General features: G+C 44.6%; 1 protein-coding gene across 3 annotated transcripts in view; it reads right to left on the bottom strand.

Moving 5' to 3' along the window:
• SPHKAP (SPHK1 interactor, AKAP domain containing) overlaps window positions 1-18,951 on the bottom strand; it is a 343,766-nt gene that overhangs the window by 218,837 nt on the left and 105,978 nt on the right. The window lies entirely within an intron of this gene.

Raw genomic sequence — 18,951 nt, 5'->3', positions numbered from 1 at the left:
TGCATGCAATCAGGTTAGCAATTACTGAGGGCCTGATTCAGACCCAGTCGCAAGCACTGAGCGCTCGAAACCGGGTCAATGTTTGCCCACTGGAGACCACTGTATCAGGCCCCTTATACTCTGGATAGTGTATGTATTATAGTATTAATGATAATTGACACAAAAGATGATCTATAGCAGGCATGTCACACTCAAAATACCAACCAGGCCGAATATTTAAGGTCTAAGAGTGTGTGGGCCACAAAGAAAACTTAAAAATGCAATTTTGAAGGTTATTAATAAAAACTAGGGATGTGCGCCGGACCATTTTTGCCGGATTTGGATTTGGATTTGGTTCTAATTCGTCGTCCGGCTTTGGATTTGGATTTGGATTTGCCAAACTGCGGTGACTGGCTTTGGATTTGGATTTGGATTTGGATTTGGATTTTTTTACAAAAATTGACAAAAAAAGCTAAAATCACATAAATTGGTCTTTTTTTTCTTCCTAGAGTATTATTAACCTCAATAACATTAATTTCCAGTCAATTTAGACCATATCACAGCTTATAATATTGTTTTCAACATTATTGGCCAAAGGTTGCAGTGAGCTGACTGGTTACTAAGCGACAAAGCAGCGGCACAACGACACAGACACCACAGTATAAAGCACATCTATGACACATTGCCACACAGCAGTGGCAGAAATGAAAATTAGTGCACCCACCCAGTGGGGTACGGCCAGCAGAGTCACAGTACTTGTTTACAAAGTGGGCTACGGCCCTAGGAGTCACAGTGCACAATCTTATTAGCATTACACCGCACATAGGGCCTGATTCACATTACACCATAAAGTAGTGTCTCTTATTTATGTTACGACACACAGTAGTGCCCCTTTTACACAATGCCCACAGTAGTGACCCTTTTACACAATGCCCACAGTAGCGGTGTCCCTTACACAATGTCCCCCAGCAGTGGTGCCCCCTATGCAGTCCCCTTAGTAGTACGGTCCACTATGCAGTGCCCCCAGTTGAATGCTCCCCAGTAGTATGCCCCCCATTAGCAGGCCCCCCCAGTAGTATGTCCCCCATTAGCAGGCCCCCCCAGTAGTATGCCCCCCATTAGCATGCCACCCAGTAGTATGCCCCCCCAGTAGTATGGCTCCCCCAGTAGTAGGCTGCCCCAGTAGCAGGCCCCCCCAGTAGTAGGCTGCTCCAGTAGTAGCCCCCCCCTGTAGTATGGGCCCCCCCTGTAGTATGGCCCCCCCTGTAGTAGGCCCCCCCAGTAGTATGGCCCCCCCCAGTAGCAGGCCCCTCAGTAGTATGGCCCCCCCAGTAGCAGACCCCCCCCAGTAGTATAGCCCCCCCCAGTAGCAGGCCCCTCTGTAGTATGGCCCCCCCAGTAGTATAGCCCTGCCCAGTAGCAGACCCCCCCAGTAGTGCAGACCCCCCCAGTAGTATAGCCCCCCCCAGTAGCAGGCCCCTCTGTAGTATGGCCCCCCAATAGTGCAGATCCCCCCCAGTAGTATGGCCCCCCCAGTAGCAGACCCCCCCCAGTAGTATAGCCCCCCCCAGTAGCAGGCCCCTCTGTAGTATGGCCCCCCCCAGTAGTATTGCCTCCCCCAGTAGCAGACCCCCCCCCAGTAGTGCAGACCCCCCCCCAGTAGTATAGCCCCCCAGTAGCAGGCCCCTCTGTAGTATGGCCCCCCCAGTAGTATAGCCCCCCCCCAGTAGCAGACCCCCCCAGTAGTGCAGACCCCCCCCCCAGTAGCGCCCCCGGACCTTTGACAAGTAAAAAAATAAAAAAAATAAAACTTACCTGTATCCCCGCTCCCGCGCCGTCCGCTCTGTCACACGCTGAGGAGGGAGCCGGAAGACGGAGCTCATGTGTGAGCTCCAGCCGGCTCCCTCCGTGCAGCAGCCAATGAGAGTCTGTGTGACTCTCATTGGCTGCTGTAACAAACACATAGCTGCCGCTGGCGGCTGTGTGTCTGTGTCTGTGTAGGGCAGAGCGCTATCACTGCGCTCTGCCCTACACGCGTGGAGACCTGATGTCGGATTCTCTAGTGAGAATCCGACATCAGGCGGCCGCCGTTCGGCCCCGAACGGGGATCCGAGTCAGGCGGTGAACACCCGAACAGGGTTCGGGTGGACTCGGATCCCCAATGTTCGGAGCGGTTCGGATTCCACAGAATCCGAACCGCTCATCTCTAATAAAAACCAATGCAGTGCCCCCTGTAGTAGTGCCCCTGATGCAATGCCATACTGTATTAGAGCCCCTAATTCAATGCCCCTGAAGTTTGTGCTCCTTATGCAATGCCCCCCTGTATTAGAGCCCCTTATGCAGTGCCCCAGTAGTGCACCTTATGCAGTGCCCCAGTAATGCCCCTAGTAGTGCCCATTATGCAGTGTCCTCAGTAGTGCCTCATTTGCAGTGCCCATTATGCAGTGCCCTCAGTAGTGCCCCATATGCAGTGCCCCTAGTAGTGCCCCTTATGTTGTATGCCCAGTAATGCCCCTAGTAGTGCCCCTAATGCAGTGCACCCAGTAATGCCCCAGCATGCGCAGGCTCCTCTCATTGTGGGTTACATGGGAATGCTGGCCACTGATGTGATCAGAGGCTTCTTTAGTCTCTCATTGCTTCAGAGACCATAGTTCCCAGTTTTAAATATCTTAACACTGCCCGTTTGGAGCCGAGGGTCTGGGCCGCATAATATATGTATTTGGGCCCACACTGTCGGGCTGCATAAAATGCTTATTTGGGCCGCATGTTTGACATGTCTGGTCTATAGTACAGAATAGGCTGTAGGGGAGAGAGTCTAAAAAAATTATCTTTCCGTATCAAACATAATTATCATATATCATATAAATAATATAGTTGTTCACAAAAAGGTTAATCATCCTATGATAAATATACATAGATTATATAACCAGCAGGAGACTAAACTGAGCTTTCGAAGCACCCATTCTCCCACCTAATGGTCCTTCTGGTAAGGTGTGTAATTGAGGGCTCAAATCATTATATATAGACAACAGACTTGGTAGGAGAAGCTCCAGCCACAGGGCATGTGTGGCAGTTCTGTCCCTTATACTACATGCTGTGACTGCAGCCCTAATAAAATCATAATACATACCACTACTATTGTGTTTATGGGAAAGGGGGTTTCCAGGCAACTGGAAACCCCCATTTGTTTGCCTACGGTTTCCACTGGATATATGACATTCCCCTGTTTCCAAACACAATAGAAGCCCCCATAGATTTGTATGGGGGTTGCTATATTGTGAGTTCTACCAAACTCCAGAATGTGAAGCATTCCAGAGCTTGGCCCCATCAGCTAACGCCATCTTAAGATGGCTTTGGTCATTGTAGCCTATGGGCTACATATCGCATATTTTGCCGGTAGAGGGATCCTCCGTATCCCTCCCCAGTAATAAACACTCATGCGTGCGCTGTCTGCTGACCCAGATGTGCAGTAGATCCCCAAGCAGGATCACTTTACTTTATACAGGTTGAGTCTCCAATATCCAAAATGCTTGGGACCAGGGGTATTTTGGATAACGGAATATTCCGTATTTTGGAGTATTTGCATATCATAATGAAATATCTTGGGAATGGGATCCCAATATACACACAGAGTGCCTTTATGATTTTATATACACCTTATACACACAGCCTGCAGGTTATTTTATACAATATTTTTAAAAATTTGTGCCTTGGACAAAGTTTGTGTACATTGAACCATCAAAAATCAAAGGTTTTGATTTTTGATCAGTCATGCCAAAATAATTCCGTATTTCGGAATATTCCGTTTTTCGGAATATTTGGATATCGGAGATTCAACCTGTACATTACAGGGACTGGATCTTATTATCCCTGGATTTTTTATTGCCGTGAATAGCGGCGAAAAGAAATTCTGATTGTCAGGTCTATGAGAAAAGGTGCTGATTCTCTGAAAAAAAAGTACCAGTACTCACCTAAACTGCTGAAGGTCCTAGTTAGTGTCTCTCTGACCCAGTGATTTCCAACCTCGGTCCTCCAGCCACACTACTAGTCCTGATGGTTAAATCGAAATAACTGAGGGACTAATTAAGACACTTGTGCTCAAGTATGGCTATCCTTAAAACCTGAATTGTTCGTGTGCCTTGAGGACCGTGGTTGGGAACCCCTGCTCTGGCCTATTGAGTAGCTGAAAAGGCCTTTTCTGGTTTTATAAGTTCCAGGCAGGAGTGTTAGAATGTGCTAGCAATTACAGAAGTCTTTCTCATGTTCCCACATGCAAGTAATTGACTGTGGACCTCCTCAGTTCTCAGCTCCCTTGCTGTAACCCACCATTGCGTGGCTTCAGCCTGTCTGCTAAAGTAGGATATAACTCTGTGAGACACCTGCTGTGTATAGAAGCAACAGCCAGGAGGTCTATTACAAAACTAACAGCACACAAACAAAAAAGCAGTGTGAGAATTCCACCTAATTTAAGTATTGTACAATGTAAATAAAATTCATACATTTCATTAATACAATACAATAAGGGTTGTGCAAATAACTGCAATGTTCCTCAGAATCAGTTCCGCGGTATCTGTAAACATTTATTTTTTAACTGACTGATTCCAAAATGGCTTTGCCTTTCCTGCCTCTCATTCACACGAGTGCAAGTATTTTAGCAATAAGCAACTTAATACATAATCCATATTACTGTTACATGTTAGTGGAATAGAACAAGCAGAGCTGCCTGTTTCATTTGTACTGGGCCCTATAATTGCTGATGGCAGGCCTAAGAACAAGGTTTTATGAAGCTTCATTATAGCTTTTCCTTGTTTTATGAAGCTTCATTATAGTAAGGATAATTATTCTAAACTTACTGAAAAAATACAGATGTTTTTGCTGATGGGTTGCAATCAGTGGCGTATCTATAATGGGTGCAGTGTGTGCAGGGCACACGGGCCCATATTTTTTTTTTTAACTTACCTGTCCGAGGTCCCGCGTCGGGTGTCACTGCTGCTCAGAACACCGGAAAAATGGCCGCCGCGGTCACATTTTTCCCATCAGTTAGTAATATTAGGGGATCATTCACACATGTGGCTGCGCTTGAAGTACATATCTTGATCCTAACTATGGAGAATGCCCTGAGGCAGATACTGCTGGTGAGTTGGTAGTCATAGCAAGGGGCGTAGGGAGGGCAGCTCTGGTGGAGCGCGAGCTCTGGGCTCCTACCAGATCAAAGGGCGCTGGCTGCGGTGCGCCTGGAGTCCAACCCAGGCAGCTGTTTAAACGATGACAGACTGTTGGGTGTGAGAGAAACTAAAAGGAAAGTAGGGTTGTCGCCAGTTTATTGTAACAACAATAATTGTTAATAATTATTATTAACACTCAGTCACTCTTTTTTTTACTTTACATTAACAAGCTCAACTCCTCACCTAGTTGTCTACCTCCAGCCCTCTCCTGCCTACAGGCACTCCTCCTTGCCCATCTCCCTGCCCCCGTCTGGTCCTCTGCTGCCTACCTGCCCACCTCCTCGCCTGCTTCCAGTTCTCTCCTGCCTACCAGCATGCCTCCTCAGCCGTCTGCTTGCTCCCATCGAGTCCTTTCCCACTTACCCACACACCTCAGTGCCTCCCGTCTACCTACAGATGTGTCCTTATACATGCAGCGTCCATGTGCGTTATACAGTCCTCCTAGTCGCGCCATATCATGGCGTGATTTGGTAGTGCAGATCGTCTTTTCGTGTGATTTTTTTTACTTCAGATGTGTCTTTTTTCACACTGTGATGCGAATAGGACGCACTAGCAGCTTCTGCTGATTAAAATGATATGCGGCATGCCGATATTCTGTGTGCGACTAAGGGTGTATCTGCATTCAAAATGCTACGTTACAGTGTCACATGTGATGCATTTGAAGGTAAAAAGTTGCTTGAAAAAACGGCACTCGCACGTTGTGTAACGTGACTTGTGCCACACGGAGATTAGATGTATGTGGACACATCTGTACTTGCCTCCACACCTGCCTCTAGTCCTCGCCCACCACCAGTTCTATGCCACTTACTAGCATGCCTCCTCACCCATCTCTTCCCCAACTCCTGTCCTCACCCACCTACTCACCTGCCTCCCCGTCTGCCTCCAGTCCTTGCCCGCCTCCCCGTCTGTGACTGTAATTACTTCTGGACAAGTGCCCTTTGCAGCCGCTGCTGGAACTGGACTACCTTTATTTTATCCATGGCCTGACAGCCGGAGAGCAATTGGTAGGTTTGAACTCCTGTTTTGGCAGATGTCATAGAAGGCATTTTTAATAAACTAACACAGAGTCTGGCAATTTAACCTTATAAAAGTTTGGGTAACTGGACTAGGGTATCAGGCTTCTATGCTTTCCAAAGAATTTTTTTTTATACATCATATTCTCATTTATATACTATTTTTACTCTTGGTCTTAATTTTAGCTCTATCTGATGCTTTTCTTAATTATTTGCTGATCACGTTCAACAGCACAGAACACTTAGGATGTAAACATAATGATTTACTCCATACTTACCGACTTTTAGCTCCCTCCTTCTGGGAGGGAGCTGTCTGTCTGTCACAGCGGGGTGTGTTGCGGCAAAAGGAGGCGGGGCATGAGGTAGGGCAGCGAGATCGCATAATCATGGCCATGCTCCCTTTTCACAATGCCACAATTAATGTCAATGTGAAGCAGGGGGCAGGGCCATGGTTCAGAGTGAATCACATCACGGGTCCCCCCTGCTGCCGGGGGGGGGGGGGGTCGGCAGAGTAGGTAAGTGTGATTTACTAGAATTTACTTTATTATATTAATTCTCTCCCTATCTGTCTCTGCTTTACCCAGTCCCTGTGGCATTATCTGTCTCTCTCTCTCTCTCTGCACCTTCTCTTTCACTTTATTTCCCACTATCTCTTTTGCCCATCTCAAACTCTCTCTCCCCTCATTTGTCTTTCTCTATCAGTCTCTTTCCCCCTCTGCCGCTATCCCAAGGGGGAAATACAAAACATCTATGATGTGCCATTTATATTGCCAGCTGTGAGGTGAGCTGACCTCATCCTCCATAGCAGTGTGCCCTGGGCGGAGAGAGGTGGGGTAACAAAGCCACAGGGAGGACAGAATAAAGTTGAGGGCAGCAAAGGGTGCATTTATTATCCAGCAAAAGATGTTCTCTGTAGATAATTCTTGATTTTGTTTTTCATTTCAAACTAGCCTCACATACTGGCCACGCCCACTTTATAGTAGAGGGGGTACATACCAATAGCATGCTCCGAGCGCCATGGCTCCACGCTACACCTCTGGTCATAGCAGGATGGTGAGCAGGCCTGACCGTGCTGGTGATGTTAATGAATAAGAGTTCTATATATAAGAGGTTTATACAATCCCTGAAGAAGTCGCAACTATATATGATGAAATGTGTTACCACATATGACAGCAACTACCGTCTGTCCTGGTGGAAGACTCCTATTGATTATTTTAGGAGAATACTAACATCACGTCAAAGACGCTATTTAGAAGCCCTTACAAGAACTGGTTGTTCTATTATTTTCTATTAAGTGTATAGTTTTTATTACGTCTGTGTTAATGAAGCAAGAAGAATTAGGGGTCTATTTACTAAGCAGTGTTAGGCGACAGAGTGAAAAGTGATAAGAAAGTGATAAGGTGCCAGCCAATCAGCTCCCCAACTGTCATTTCACAGGCTGTGTTTGAAAAATGACAGTTAGGAGCAGATCTGTTATCCTGAGGAAGCCTAAGGCGAAACGCGTTGATTGCAGAAGAATCGATCCCACCCGCGAGCCGCACGAGCAGCTACCCGCTCACCACGACTCACTGAGGAAGTCTGCCGGCAGACACATCATCCCCCAGGGACTCGTAGGTATTCATCCGGAGAACAAGCGCACCTGACTACATCCGGATTGCACACAGAGAATCAAGGTAATTACCTAGCCCACTGAGAGGCATAAGGATTCAATACTGCCTATCTTAACTCTGTGCCAGGATCTTATGCTCAGCATTTGAACTCTCATTGGAGTTACACCACGGCACATAGTGCCCAGCTACCCCTGAACTTACTATATGCAGAGTGAGTAATACGCTCATAGTGTATCACTCTTCTTTATACACAGACAGTGCCACCAGTTGTGTTTATGTTGTATGTATTGTCGATTTGTTACATGTTGTATAACGGTATTAGCGCCTAAACAACTATTAGTACTTAACTATTAAATTGTATCAGCTACAATACCCTTTTTTTCAATAAACATTGATTCCTTTAAATCTCACCCTGAGTGACTCATCTGTACTTTTAGGCATTTATGAATTTAACTTATTAACCAAAATACTGCTATTCAGTTAAATTGGAATAATTTCAATATGACCAATTTGTCCATTAACTAATGGCTATTTATTAAACATATGTGGTGACCAATTACTAAATTGCATTTTATTCATACACCAGATTCATTTAGGAGTATATGCGCTGAGTATACCCTCCTTTTTTATCATATCTACACACAATGAGGATTTTGTAGTGCCCTCATCTATACCCAGCAGCAATTACTCTAATCGATAGTATAGATTAGCGCATCCCTCCTAACGATACTGGATCAGAACCTCTATAGACCCCTGCCTATACCTTCTAATGTCTTGCCTATACCTTCTAAGGATGACGCTAATTTGCGTACGCAGTCATACCAAAAATAAAGACTTAGACGTGGAATCTGTGGTTCCAGAGCACAAGTGTTATTCAGGTAAAAGTTCAGACAGTTACACGCAATTGATCTAGATACAATTTAGGCGCAAAAGGAAATTATACAGACCCAAATACAGTATACATACCCAGGCGCTTCCGGACCCGGAGATAGGCATCAGCAAGAGACCCCTAGTCATACAGCGTTCGGCACGAAGACTGAGAACCAGCGTTCGTGCACATATATTTATACCCCCCCAGAATAAACAGGACAATAGGGAAGTTTGTTGCTGATGTCATTGGTTCCCAGGGGAGAAGCATCTGTTACAGCACATTTAACAGGCTGGTTCAAATAGACTCTCCCTGCCTCTAATAGCTGGGGATCTTCCTCTTCACGCCCCCTGCAACATTCTAACAGTTGTTCATGAAATATACATTTTGTTGCTTGTAGCCTCTGCGATCCATAACTTGAGTTTGCATGATGCGACCTCCCCACCGATAACACCGGAATACTGTAAAAAGAGTACGCATCAGTACAAGACCAAACACGACTTGTTTAGCATGTATAATACCTTAGTTATCAAATACCTTTATTTCTCAGCATTTAAACTAACTGAACCAACTTAAATCATACACTTTAAAGCTTATTGAACCTTATGTGTGAATATGTAATGTGTGGGTATTCAGGGTTTGATATAAGGACACTAGTTAACTTGGGGCAGATGCGTGCGCATAAAACTAATAAAACAGCGGTTTCATAAAGTCCTGTGCATTCGCTAATATGCAACTAGTTAACAGCGCAATTGTGCGTATTAATGTGTGTATGAGAAATGGTGAAAAATGCAATCGCATGGTGCTAATAGTATCATCGCCACATGTATTAAAATGTGAGTTTATCTAAAATGGCGCTTTGGCGGCCATTCGCAAAATGGCGTCTTGCGATCTAATTTTCAAGATGGCGTCTTGCGGCCAGTCGCAAGATGGCGTCGTCGCGATTAAATTTTAAACTGAACTTGTCTCAGCCAATTATTCAGCTTCGACAGTCCACCCTTTGATAGCAAACAACATGCTATCACAATCTGCTATTAGAATTTAATTTAGGCTTACATTTACATATTATTTGGTGTTATTATGGGATGGCACAAGGTGGTTCTTAATCCATCAATAATGTGTCTCTGAGTGGGGACATAAAACTACTATTATACGCACACCGTGGATCTTGGAAGATCATGTGAAAGGTGTGGGAATGCACCATTCTTATAAAAGCAGTCTTGAAGGGGAATTGAGACTTTACATTATCTAAGGTGTTCTTTGAATAACATTTCAATAATACATTCTATGCATGTCTAAATATAATACATTAAATAATGGTGTTTCCTAGCTCAGGGTTGTAATGCAGTTCTGTATTTACCTTGGTATTCATACTGGCCACCATCATGATTTCATTCTTTCGTTTTACTCTATTTTTACATTTTCCACACTTCAACACAATAGGAACACACCGGACACATATGCCAATTATTATGATGACAATTAGTATGATTAGGAATTTGCCTATGCTGGCGATCACTTCCTGGACCCATTCCCCTAGACCTGAGAACCATTTCACTGGGTTCAGCCATGACACCCATCCTTCTATCTTTTCCCCTACTTCAGCCACTGAAGCATTATGGTTCTTACGAAATTCCCATTTTAGCTGCAGAATTTCATCCATCTTCCGGTCTATCACCTCCTTAGGGTCGCTGGTATCATTGGTGACATAGGTGCAACATTTTACTCCAAATTGGGTGGCCAATGTTACAGAATACCCTCCAGTAACAGCAGTTAAATAATTCAACACTAGCCTGTGTTGCACCAATTCTTTCTTGTACGCTTGCAATTCTCTCCCTGTATACCTGAATGTGTCATCGTACATCTCGGTGATATTATCTATCAATTTGGCAAGTTCCTGGATATATCTAAAATTTAGTGTACCCTGAGCGATCCTGGTGGGGTCCAGTGCAACCAGAACTTGAAAGCCAGTTGTCTCACTGATTAACTGAGTGGCTTTATGTATATCACCAGGTACCATATTTCTTTTGCCTCTGTGTTCATATTGTGTGTGAAGATATGGTGACGGTGTATTTTTATGTATACCCAGCATTTCAACATGTGTGAGGGTCATAACTTCTGGGACTATTCTTCCCAGGTAACACTAACCTTCGGAACTCGGGGAGAGCCATTTATACGTGCTTCTTCCACAGATGAAATATACATTATCAGGGAGAACATAAGGAATGGTATGCCTCATTATCATTAAGCACATTTCCCTTGCAAACAATCCTATTTCTGGTTCTTCCATCTGGTACATGCAAGTTTCTGGCTGTATTATTTTAGCACAATAACCATTTGGCACCTTACCAATAGTTTCTTTGGTGGAACTCAATGTATACCGAAACCTAAAATGTTTCCCACCAGACTTAATGGAGCGCAGCAGGTCATAGTCTATGGACTCATTATCAGCTCTTTGTGAGAAGGTCATTGTCTGATTATTCCCCGTCACTTCCCAACTCCCAGGTTTATTGGGGTTGGTTATGTTTAGACACAAAAGTGATCTATCTACTTGGAATTGATGGAGTTTGAAATGAGGTGGTTTGCATGAGAGGAATTTTCCATCCAATGTTTTCCCTTTTTGCAATTCTAAAATTTCCGTGATATTCAGCAGAAATGGCACCAACCCTACATTATGCTGTCCCTGTGGCACATGTGAACACACCCAGCAATCGATTTGATTTAACACCTTGCCTACCATGCTATGATAATCCTCTAGAGGATACCCACCCCAGTACGGATTATATTTAGGTTGGCACCGTTGGATACAGTTCTCATCAACTAGGGACCCACAAAGCTCACAAATACAGGAATCTTCAGATGATAAACCTCCACACCTTCCCCGAGTATCCGGAATGACAGCTCTCTTAACAATAACAGTACTAACATTGGTCAGACACTCCCCTGATTGGCATTGCACTCCTCCTGATTCCACTCCATCAGCACTGCCATCAGTTCCCGTTCCTCAATCGGTCCCCATCACATACACTGGATATCTCCGGAATGACCAGGATGGTGAACACTCTAAAAGAGAATATGAAAATGAACACAGCAGGCCCGTCCATTGTCACAACAAGACCTGCAAATTTCTCTCAGTTCAGGTATCTTACTACGACTTTTTCAATCCTCCCGGGAACAAGCTCGCGAGTGACAGGTCCACGCTATCAGCTTTGTCTCCGACTTGTTTCTCCACCGGTTGATTGACCTTTTTGCAGTGAGTGGAATGGACCCAGGTATCTCTCTCGGCCACCTTCAAAGATGTAGTACTCGTCAGCAGCACCTGGTACGGACCTTCCCACCGATCAGTCAAACAACCTGAACGCAAGAAATTTCTGATCATTACATATTCTCCTGGTTCAACATCATGACAGTTCGTTTCAGGCATATCATTAGACAACAATTTCAGTTTCTGCTGCTGTTGCTTTAACTGCTTACTCATTGATATAAGATACTTCACAGTTACCTCGTTGTTACCCTTTAGATCTTCCTGTGGACTTATAATCAAATGAGGTTGTCTACCGAACAATATTTCAAATGGGGACAGATTCAGAGGAGGTCTAGGAGTGGTCCTTATGCTATGTAGGACCAAAGGTAATGCTTCTGGCCATCCTAGTCCAGTCTCAGTCATGATTTTACTTAGCTTATTTTTAATAGTCCTGTTCATCCTCTCTACCTTTGCACTGGCTTGCTGTCGGTAGGGGGTGTGAAGTCGGCTATTAATACCCATCAGCTTACACATATTTTGAAAAACATCACCTGTGAAATGGGTACCCCTATCACTCTCGATGATTTTAGGGATACCGTACCTGCATACAAATTCCTGAACTATTTTTTTGGCAGTAAACGCAGCAGTATTAGTGGCCGCTGGGTAGGCCTCAACCCAGTTAGAAAATACATCTGTGCACACTAATACATACTTACGGTCACTGCAGGGTGGTAATTGGATGAAATCAATTTGTATCACCTGGAAAGGTCCATCAGTCGGTGGAATGTGGGACGGTTCGGTAGGGATCGCTTTCCCTATGTTCTTTCTCAAGCAGGTCAGATCTTCTCTGCTTGTGACGAAAAACCTGGTGAGCACCAGTATGCCCTCACCAACTGGCACATACCCTGTTTACCCAGATGAGTAAGACCGTGTGCTGCCTCAACCAGGCTGGGGTAATATGCCTTGGGGGCTACTGGCTTACCATGTCCGTCCCTCCAGAGCCCAGAGGACTCTTGCCCACATCCCTTGGACTTCCAAATGGATTTTTCCTGAATTGAACACAAATTTTGCATCTCAATTAATTTCAGCATATCAATAGTTTGGAATGACATAATTGTTTCAGTTGGAGAAAACATTTTTAACCCTGCTGCCCATTTTGCAGCTTCATCAGCTCTGTTGTTTCCCAGTGACACCGGGTCATCCTCACATGTGTGGGCTTTGCATTTAATTACTGCCACTGCTTTGGGCAGTTGGATTGCTTCTAAAAGATGTTTTATGTGTCAGGAATGTGCAACTGGTGTGCCTGCTGCTGTCATAAAATTTCGCAGACGCCATAGAGCCCCAAAATCGTGCACCACCCCGAACGCATACCTCGAGTCAGTGTAAATGTTAGCAGATTTGCCTGCTGCCAGTTCACATGCTCTAGTCAGTACTACTAACTCTGCCACCTGGGTGAGAAGGACCGAGAGGTTTAGCTTCTAAGATGTCTGTGTCATTTACAACAGCATAACCTGTACATAATTCACCTGTGTCTGTTTGTCTATGACAACTCCCATCCATATAAAAAGTTACATCCACATTCTCTAAAGGTGTGTCATGTATGTCAGGTCTAGCAGTAAAGGTCTGATTCAGATATGTCATACAATCGTGCGTATCATTATGTCTGCCGAACTCACCTCCCGCCAGCAACTCCTCTCCTTCCACCCTTTGTACATCATGTTGTACATGTGGCAGGTATGTTGCTGGATTCAGCGGACTGCAACGTTTAACGGTAATATTTGCAGGAGCGATTAGAGCTAGTTCCCATTTGGTGAACCTAGCTGAGGAGACGTGTCTGGTTTGAGCTGAGTTCAACAGAGCAGATACAGCATGGGGAGTGTAGACAATCATATCATGGCCCAATACTACGTCCTCACTTTTACTCACCAATAGAGCGGTAGCTGCTACACTTCTCAAACAGGTGGGGAGTGATCTTGCTACCGTGTCCAATTGGGCACTGTAGTATGCTACGGGCCTACTGGCATCACCATGTTTTTGTGTAAGGACACCTGCAGCACAACCATCGTCTTCCGTACAATACAAATCAAAAGGTTTTTCATAATCAGGTATTCCCAATGCAGGAGCTCTTGTCAGACTATCCTTAAGATTAAGGAAAGCCTGTTCTGATTCCTCTGTGTGTATGACATGATCGGGCTTGGAGGAAGAGACTAATTCCCGTAAAGGTAAGGCCAAAATAGAAAAACCTGGTATCCACATTCTACAATATCCACACATTCCCAAGAAGGTACAAATTTGTTTTTGATTCTGCGGCAGTGTCATGTTTTGTATGGCCTGGATTCTATCTGTTGTGAGGTGTCGTAACCCCTGGGTTAGGCAGTGTCCCAAATATTTTACTCTGGATTGGTACGGCTGTAGTTTGTCCTTAGCCACCTTGTGTCCTGTTTGTGAGAGATGAAGTAACAAAAGTTTAGTATCATTCAAACATGACATAAGCGAGTCAGAACATAGCAATAAATCATCCACACAGATCCATTGGCAGGTTGAAAAGATTGTAAACAGTCCTGCAATGCCTGGGAGAAGATACTGGGGCTGTCTATGAAACCTTGGGGTAATCGTGTCCATGTGTATTGTAAACCTCTGTATGTAAATGCGCATAGATACTGACAGTCAGGATGGAGAGGCACAGAGAAGAAAGCTGAACAGAGGTCAATGACAGTGAAATGGGTTGCATTTGGTGGGATCTGCATCAAAATGACAGCTGGATTTGGCACTACAGGGAATTGGCTCTCTACTACCTTATTAACACCTCTAAGGTCTTGTACCCCTCCTACCACTCTTCTTTACCAGGAAGATGGGACTGTTGGCTACACTAGCTGTACGGACTAAAACTCCCTGTTGTAATAATTGCTCAATTATTGGAAAAACCCCTAATTCTACCTCCTGTTTTAGTGGGTACTGGGGAATGTTTGGAGCTTGCCTTCCGTTTTTTAAATGTACCATTACTGGGCTTACGTTTGCCATTAATCCAGTGTCCTGTCCATTTTTAGTCCAAAGGGAATCTGGAATTAGGGACAACATTTCATCTACCTGTGATGGAGTTTCTTTTAAAACTGTAGAGTGATACATTATCCTTTGAGGAGTGTCTAACATCCCGCACCTCGTATACCATTCTCTCTGGGATATCTAAAAATACACCATCAGGGGTGCAATATATAACACATCCCATCTTACATAACAAGTCTCTGCCCAGTAGGTTAGTAGGAGCCGCAGCAGCCAGGAGAAAAGAATGCCTGGTATGCATCGGCCCAATAGTAACCTCTGTGGACTTTGTTAAAGGATAATGTTCCACTTTACCTGTTACACCCATTGTTGGTACTGTCTCGTTGGTCACCTGCAAATTAATGGGAGATTTTATCACCGACCTGGTCGCCCCTGTGTCTACAAGAAAAGGATATCCAGTACCAGCTACATCAACCATCATGACCGGTTCTTCCCTAGTACTTCCCGTTAACCTGATCATCTGTAGACTACAGGTATGACCTGACCCCTAGCGTTGGTTACCATTCTCCAATAAAGCATTTACGGCTACAATTGGAGCTGGTGCCTGCTGACCATTTGCTGGCCTCTGTGTATATCCTTTATGGGGATATCTAGGTCTTCCCTGATGTGGGATCCCTACTCCTTTTACTGTACAGTTTCTACTTAAGTGTCCTGTTTGTTTACAGTTAAAACATGTTCGTGTTTCGGGTGAAGACATGTGGTGTTGTGAGGTTTGCGCAGAGGGTAAAGGTGGTGGATATGGGTAAGGATAGGGAGGGTAAGGGTATTGTGGGGGATAAGAAGTTAGTGGATAGCCTGGGACCTGTGGTCGCATTGGGTTAGTGGGATAGAGTTGTGTTTGTTGTTGAGTGGGGTTAGTGAGAGCACATACTTCTTCAGACATGAGTGTGTGTGCAAGTGCAAGTGTGTCTGTTGGCTGTGATGTTACCGTCATTCCCTCCAGAGCTTGTATACTGACAGCCATTAGTTTTTTGCTCTGGGCTTCTCTCTTTTTGGAGATGTTTTTATCATGTTCAATGGCGGTTTCTGAGGGTATCTATTGTGAGTCCCCGCCAGCCAGGCTGTGAGGTCTGAACCCGAGTTTTTAAACTCTCTTTCAGACCATCCTCAAGTACTGTGACTATCATCCCCCGGTGGTGAGTGCTATCTTTAATATCCTCTATCCCAGTGTACTGGGTGATAGCTTGCAGTCTCACTCTCTTTCTGCTTAATGGTGAAAATTTTGTTCCAGTTAACTACTACTGGAAAATATATACCCAATTGAGTTACAATGCGGGAAATGTTACCTTGGTTTACTTGGTCTGTTAAGGGAACGTCAACATCCAAAACACAATCCGTGATAAATTTTGTCACGTCGGTATTGCATGGCAGACAGGCCCTTAACACCACACGCCAATCTTTATTAGTGGGTTCATGTGAACTACCCAAATTTCTCAAAAATCTTTGACATTTGGCTAATTCCTTTTTGGGATCGGGGAAATCATTTATGATGGAATTTAGTTCTGCTCTTGTCCAAGGACAATGCATTACTACTTCCCTCGTGGGCACTATACCGTTTGCGTCTTCATTTCCATTTGGAACAGTTATTGTCCGAATAGGATGCAGACCGGTAGCGCTGCTACCTTTGACCTGATTACCTGGCTGGGGGTTTAGTCTGCTGCTGCTACTTATGGTATGAACAACTTCCTCTACGGGTGCAGAGGGCATTAACACTTCCCTTGCTGATACCAATGGAGATGGAGGCACCACTCGTGATTGTGGTGATGCAGCATCTATCATCTGCACAGCATGGGAAATGGCAGACATTACAATAGGCTCATCATCCGTATCATGAACATTTTCTTTATAGTTGCTTAAGAGAGGGTACAAGTTGCTTGTTACATTTTTATGGGTATTTTTGGTAACTGTACTTGCACCTCCATCCACATAAGATGGGGGAGGTGAGCGTGAACTGCTGGCAATACTCTCCACGACGCTACCTTACCGCATGTGCGCACCATTTTGCGGCTCGCCCGTATTGCAATTCAGCATCGCGGATGTATTTTCTGGCAATGTGCTCACAACGCTAGTTTGCGTCATTTGCACATTTTTAAGCCACGCATCCCCTTCATGCTGCCACAGTTTTAAACATTCAAAATATTTAACCTTTTTCTCTCGGGAGCGCATCAAACTGATGTGATCCCGGACATTGTCTAACACATTTTTATCAAAACTACCAATTCTGGGAAACGGTCTAACACTCTTCCTCGTCATATTAAACCATAAATCACAATACCTTATTGCATAAGTCGTATCATGCATACTTGGTATGCATGATACGACAGGCCGATCCGATCGGCGCCTCCATTAGCAGCACATCATTGCCTAACATCTCTACTGTTTGCGTGGCTCCCATTCTGAGACAACTCCTACGCTTTTCAATAAAGATTTAAACCGGTGAAAGACAATCAAGACACTTTCACTTACCTGTGGACGATTTAAGTCGGCGGCGCCCACACACCTGGATAAGATTTAGTAAGGCAACTTCCACACCTGGATAACATTTGAAAAAGGCAACTTCCACACCCGGATAAGATTTAGTAAGGCAACTTCCATACCTATGAGTGTTTATATGTCGGCTACTCTCACGCACCTCTCTACAACAAAGACAACATGTACACCTGCTACTGTGTATAGAACTGTAAAGCTGCTTACCGAGCGGCTAGACTAACCCTTGCACCTAGCCCTTAAGGATCATATGATACTCTTAACTTTGTTCAACAAATGTTCACTGTTACACACTTTTTTCCTGCGCAGAAAAATACACGTTAACCCAGATATTGGTAATAGAAAAAAATGTAAACCTCAATGGCTTTGTTCAAACACGTGGCAGCACAACCGGAAGTACGTATACGCTATTGTGCGACCAGTCGCATACACAATAATGCGACTACCACACAACCGTATAATGGCTTTTTAACTGCGTACGCAAAAGTGCGTCTTTGCTATGCGCAAACCTGCGACTTAGCCACGTACTCAGTACTGCGACACCCCTTTAAACGTAAGGTTCTATCAACAGAGGAAAACAAACTTTTTCCTCTCTTGTCCCTGGATTCTAGTCAGCTTCCTTGATTCACACGGAGACGGATAGCGATCTTTCAGCACAAAGCGGTTGCAGGCAAACCCTGCATGTGGCCACTCCACCCTTTGCTGAAATATCGATAGACGTATGTACCGTGTGAGCAAGTAAGTGACTTCACTACGAGCCCCCAACTAACGATACTGGATCAGAACCTCTATATACCCCTGCCTATACCTTCTAATGTCCTGCCTATACCTTCTAAGGATGACGCTAATTTGCGTACGCAGTCATACCATAAATAAAGACTTAGACGTGGAATCTGTGGTTCCAAAGCACAAGTGTTATTCAGGTAAAAGTTCAGTTACACGCAATTGATCTAGACACAATTTAGGCGCAAAAGGAAATTATACAGACCCAAGTACAGTATACATATGCAGGCGCTTCCGGACCCGGAGATAGGCATCAGCAAGAGACCCCTAGTCATACAGCGTTCGGCACGAAGACTGAGAACCAGCATTCGTGCACACATATTTATACCCCCCCAGAATAAACAGGACAATAGGGAAGTTTGTTGCTGATGTCATTGGTTCCCAGGGGAGAAGCATCTGTTACAGCACATTTAACAGGCTGGTTCAAATAGACTCTCCCTGCCTCTAACAGCTGGGGATCTTCCTCTTCACGCCCCCTGCAACATTCTAACAGTTGTTCATGAAATATACATTTTGTTGCTTGTAGCCTCTGCGATCCATAACTTGAGTTTGCATGATGCGACCTCCCCACCGATAACACCGGAATACTGTAAAAAGAGTACGCATCAGTACAAGACCAAACACGACTTGTTTGGCATGTATAATACCTTAGTTATCAAATACCTTTATTTCTCAGCATTTA

This window comes from Taudactylus pleione, unplaced genomic scaffold (genome assembly GCF_031769625.1).
Source record: "Taudactylus pleione unplaced genomic scaffold, aTauple2 ptg000066l, whole genome shotgun sequence".
Classification (NCBI taxonomy): domain Eukaryota; kingdom Metazoa; phylum Chordata; class Amphibia; order Anura; family Myobatrachidae; genus Taudactylus; species Taudactylus pleione.
This window is presented reverse-complemented; position numbering and strand designations above follow the sequence as displayed.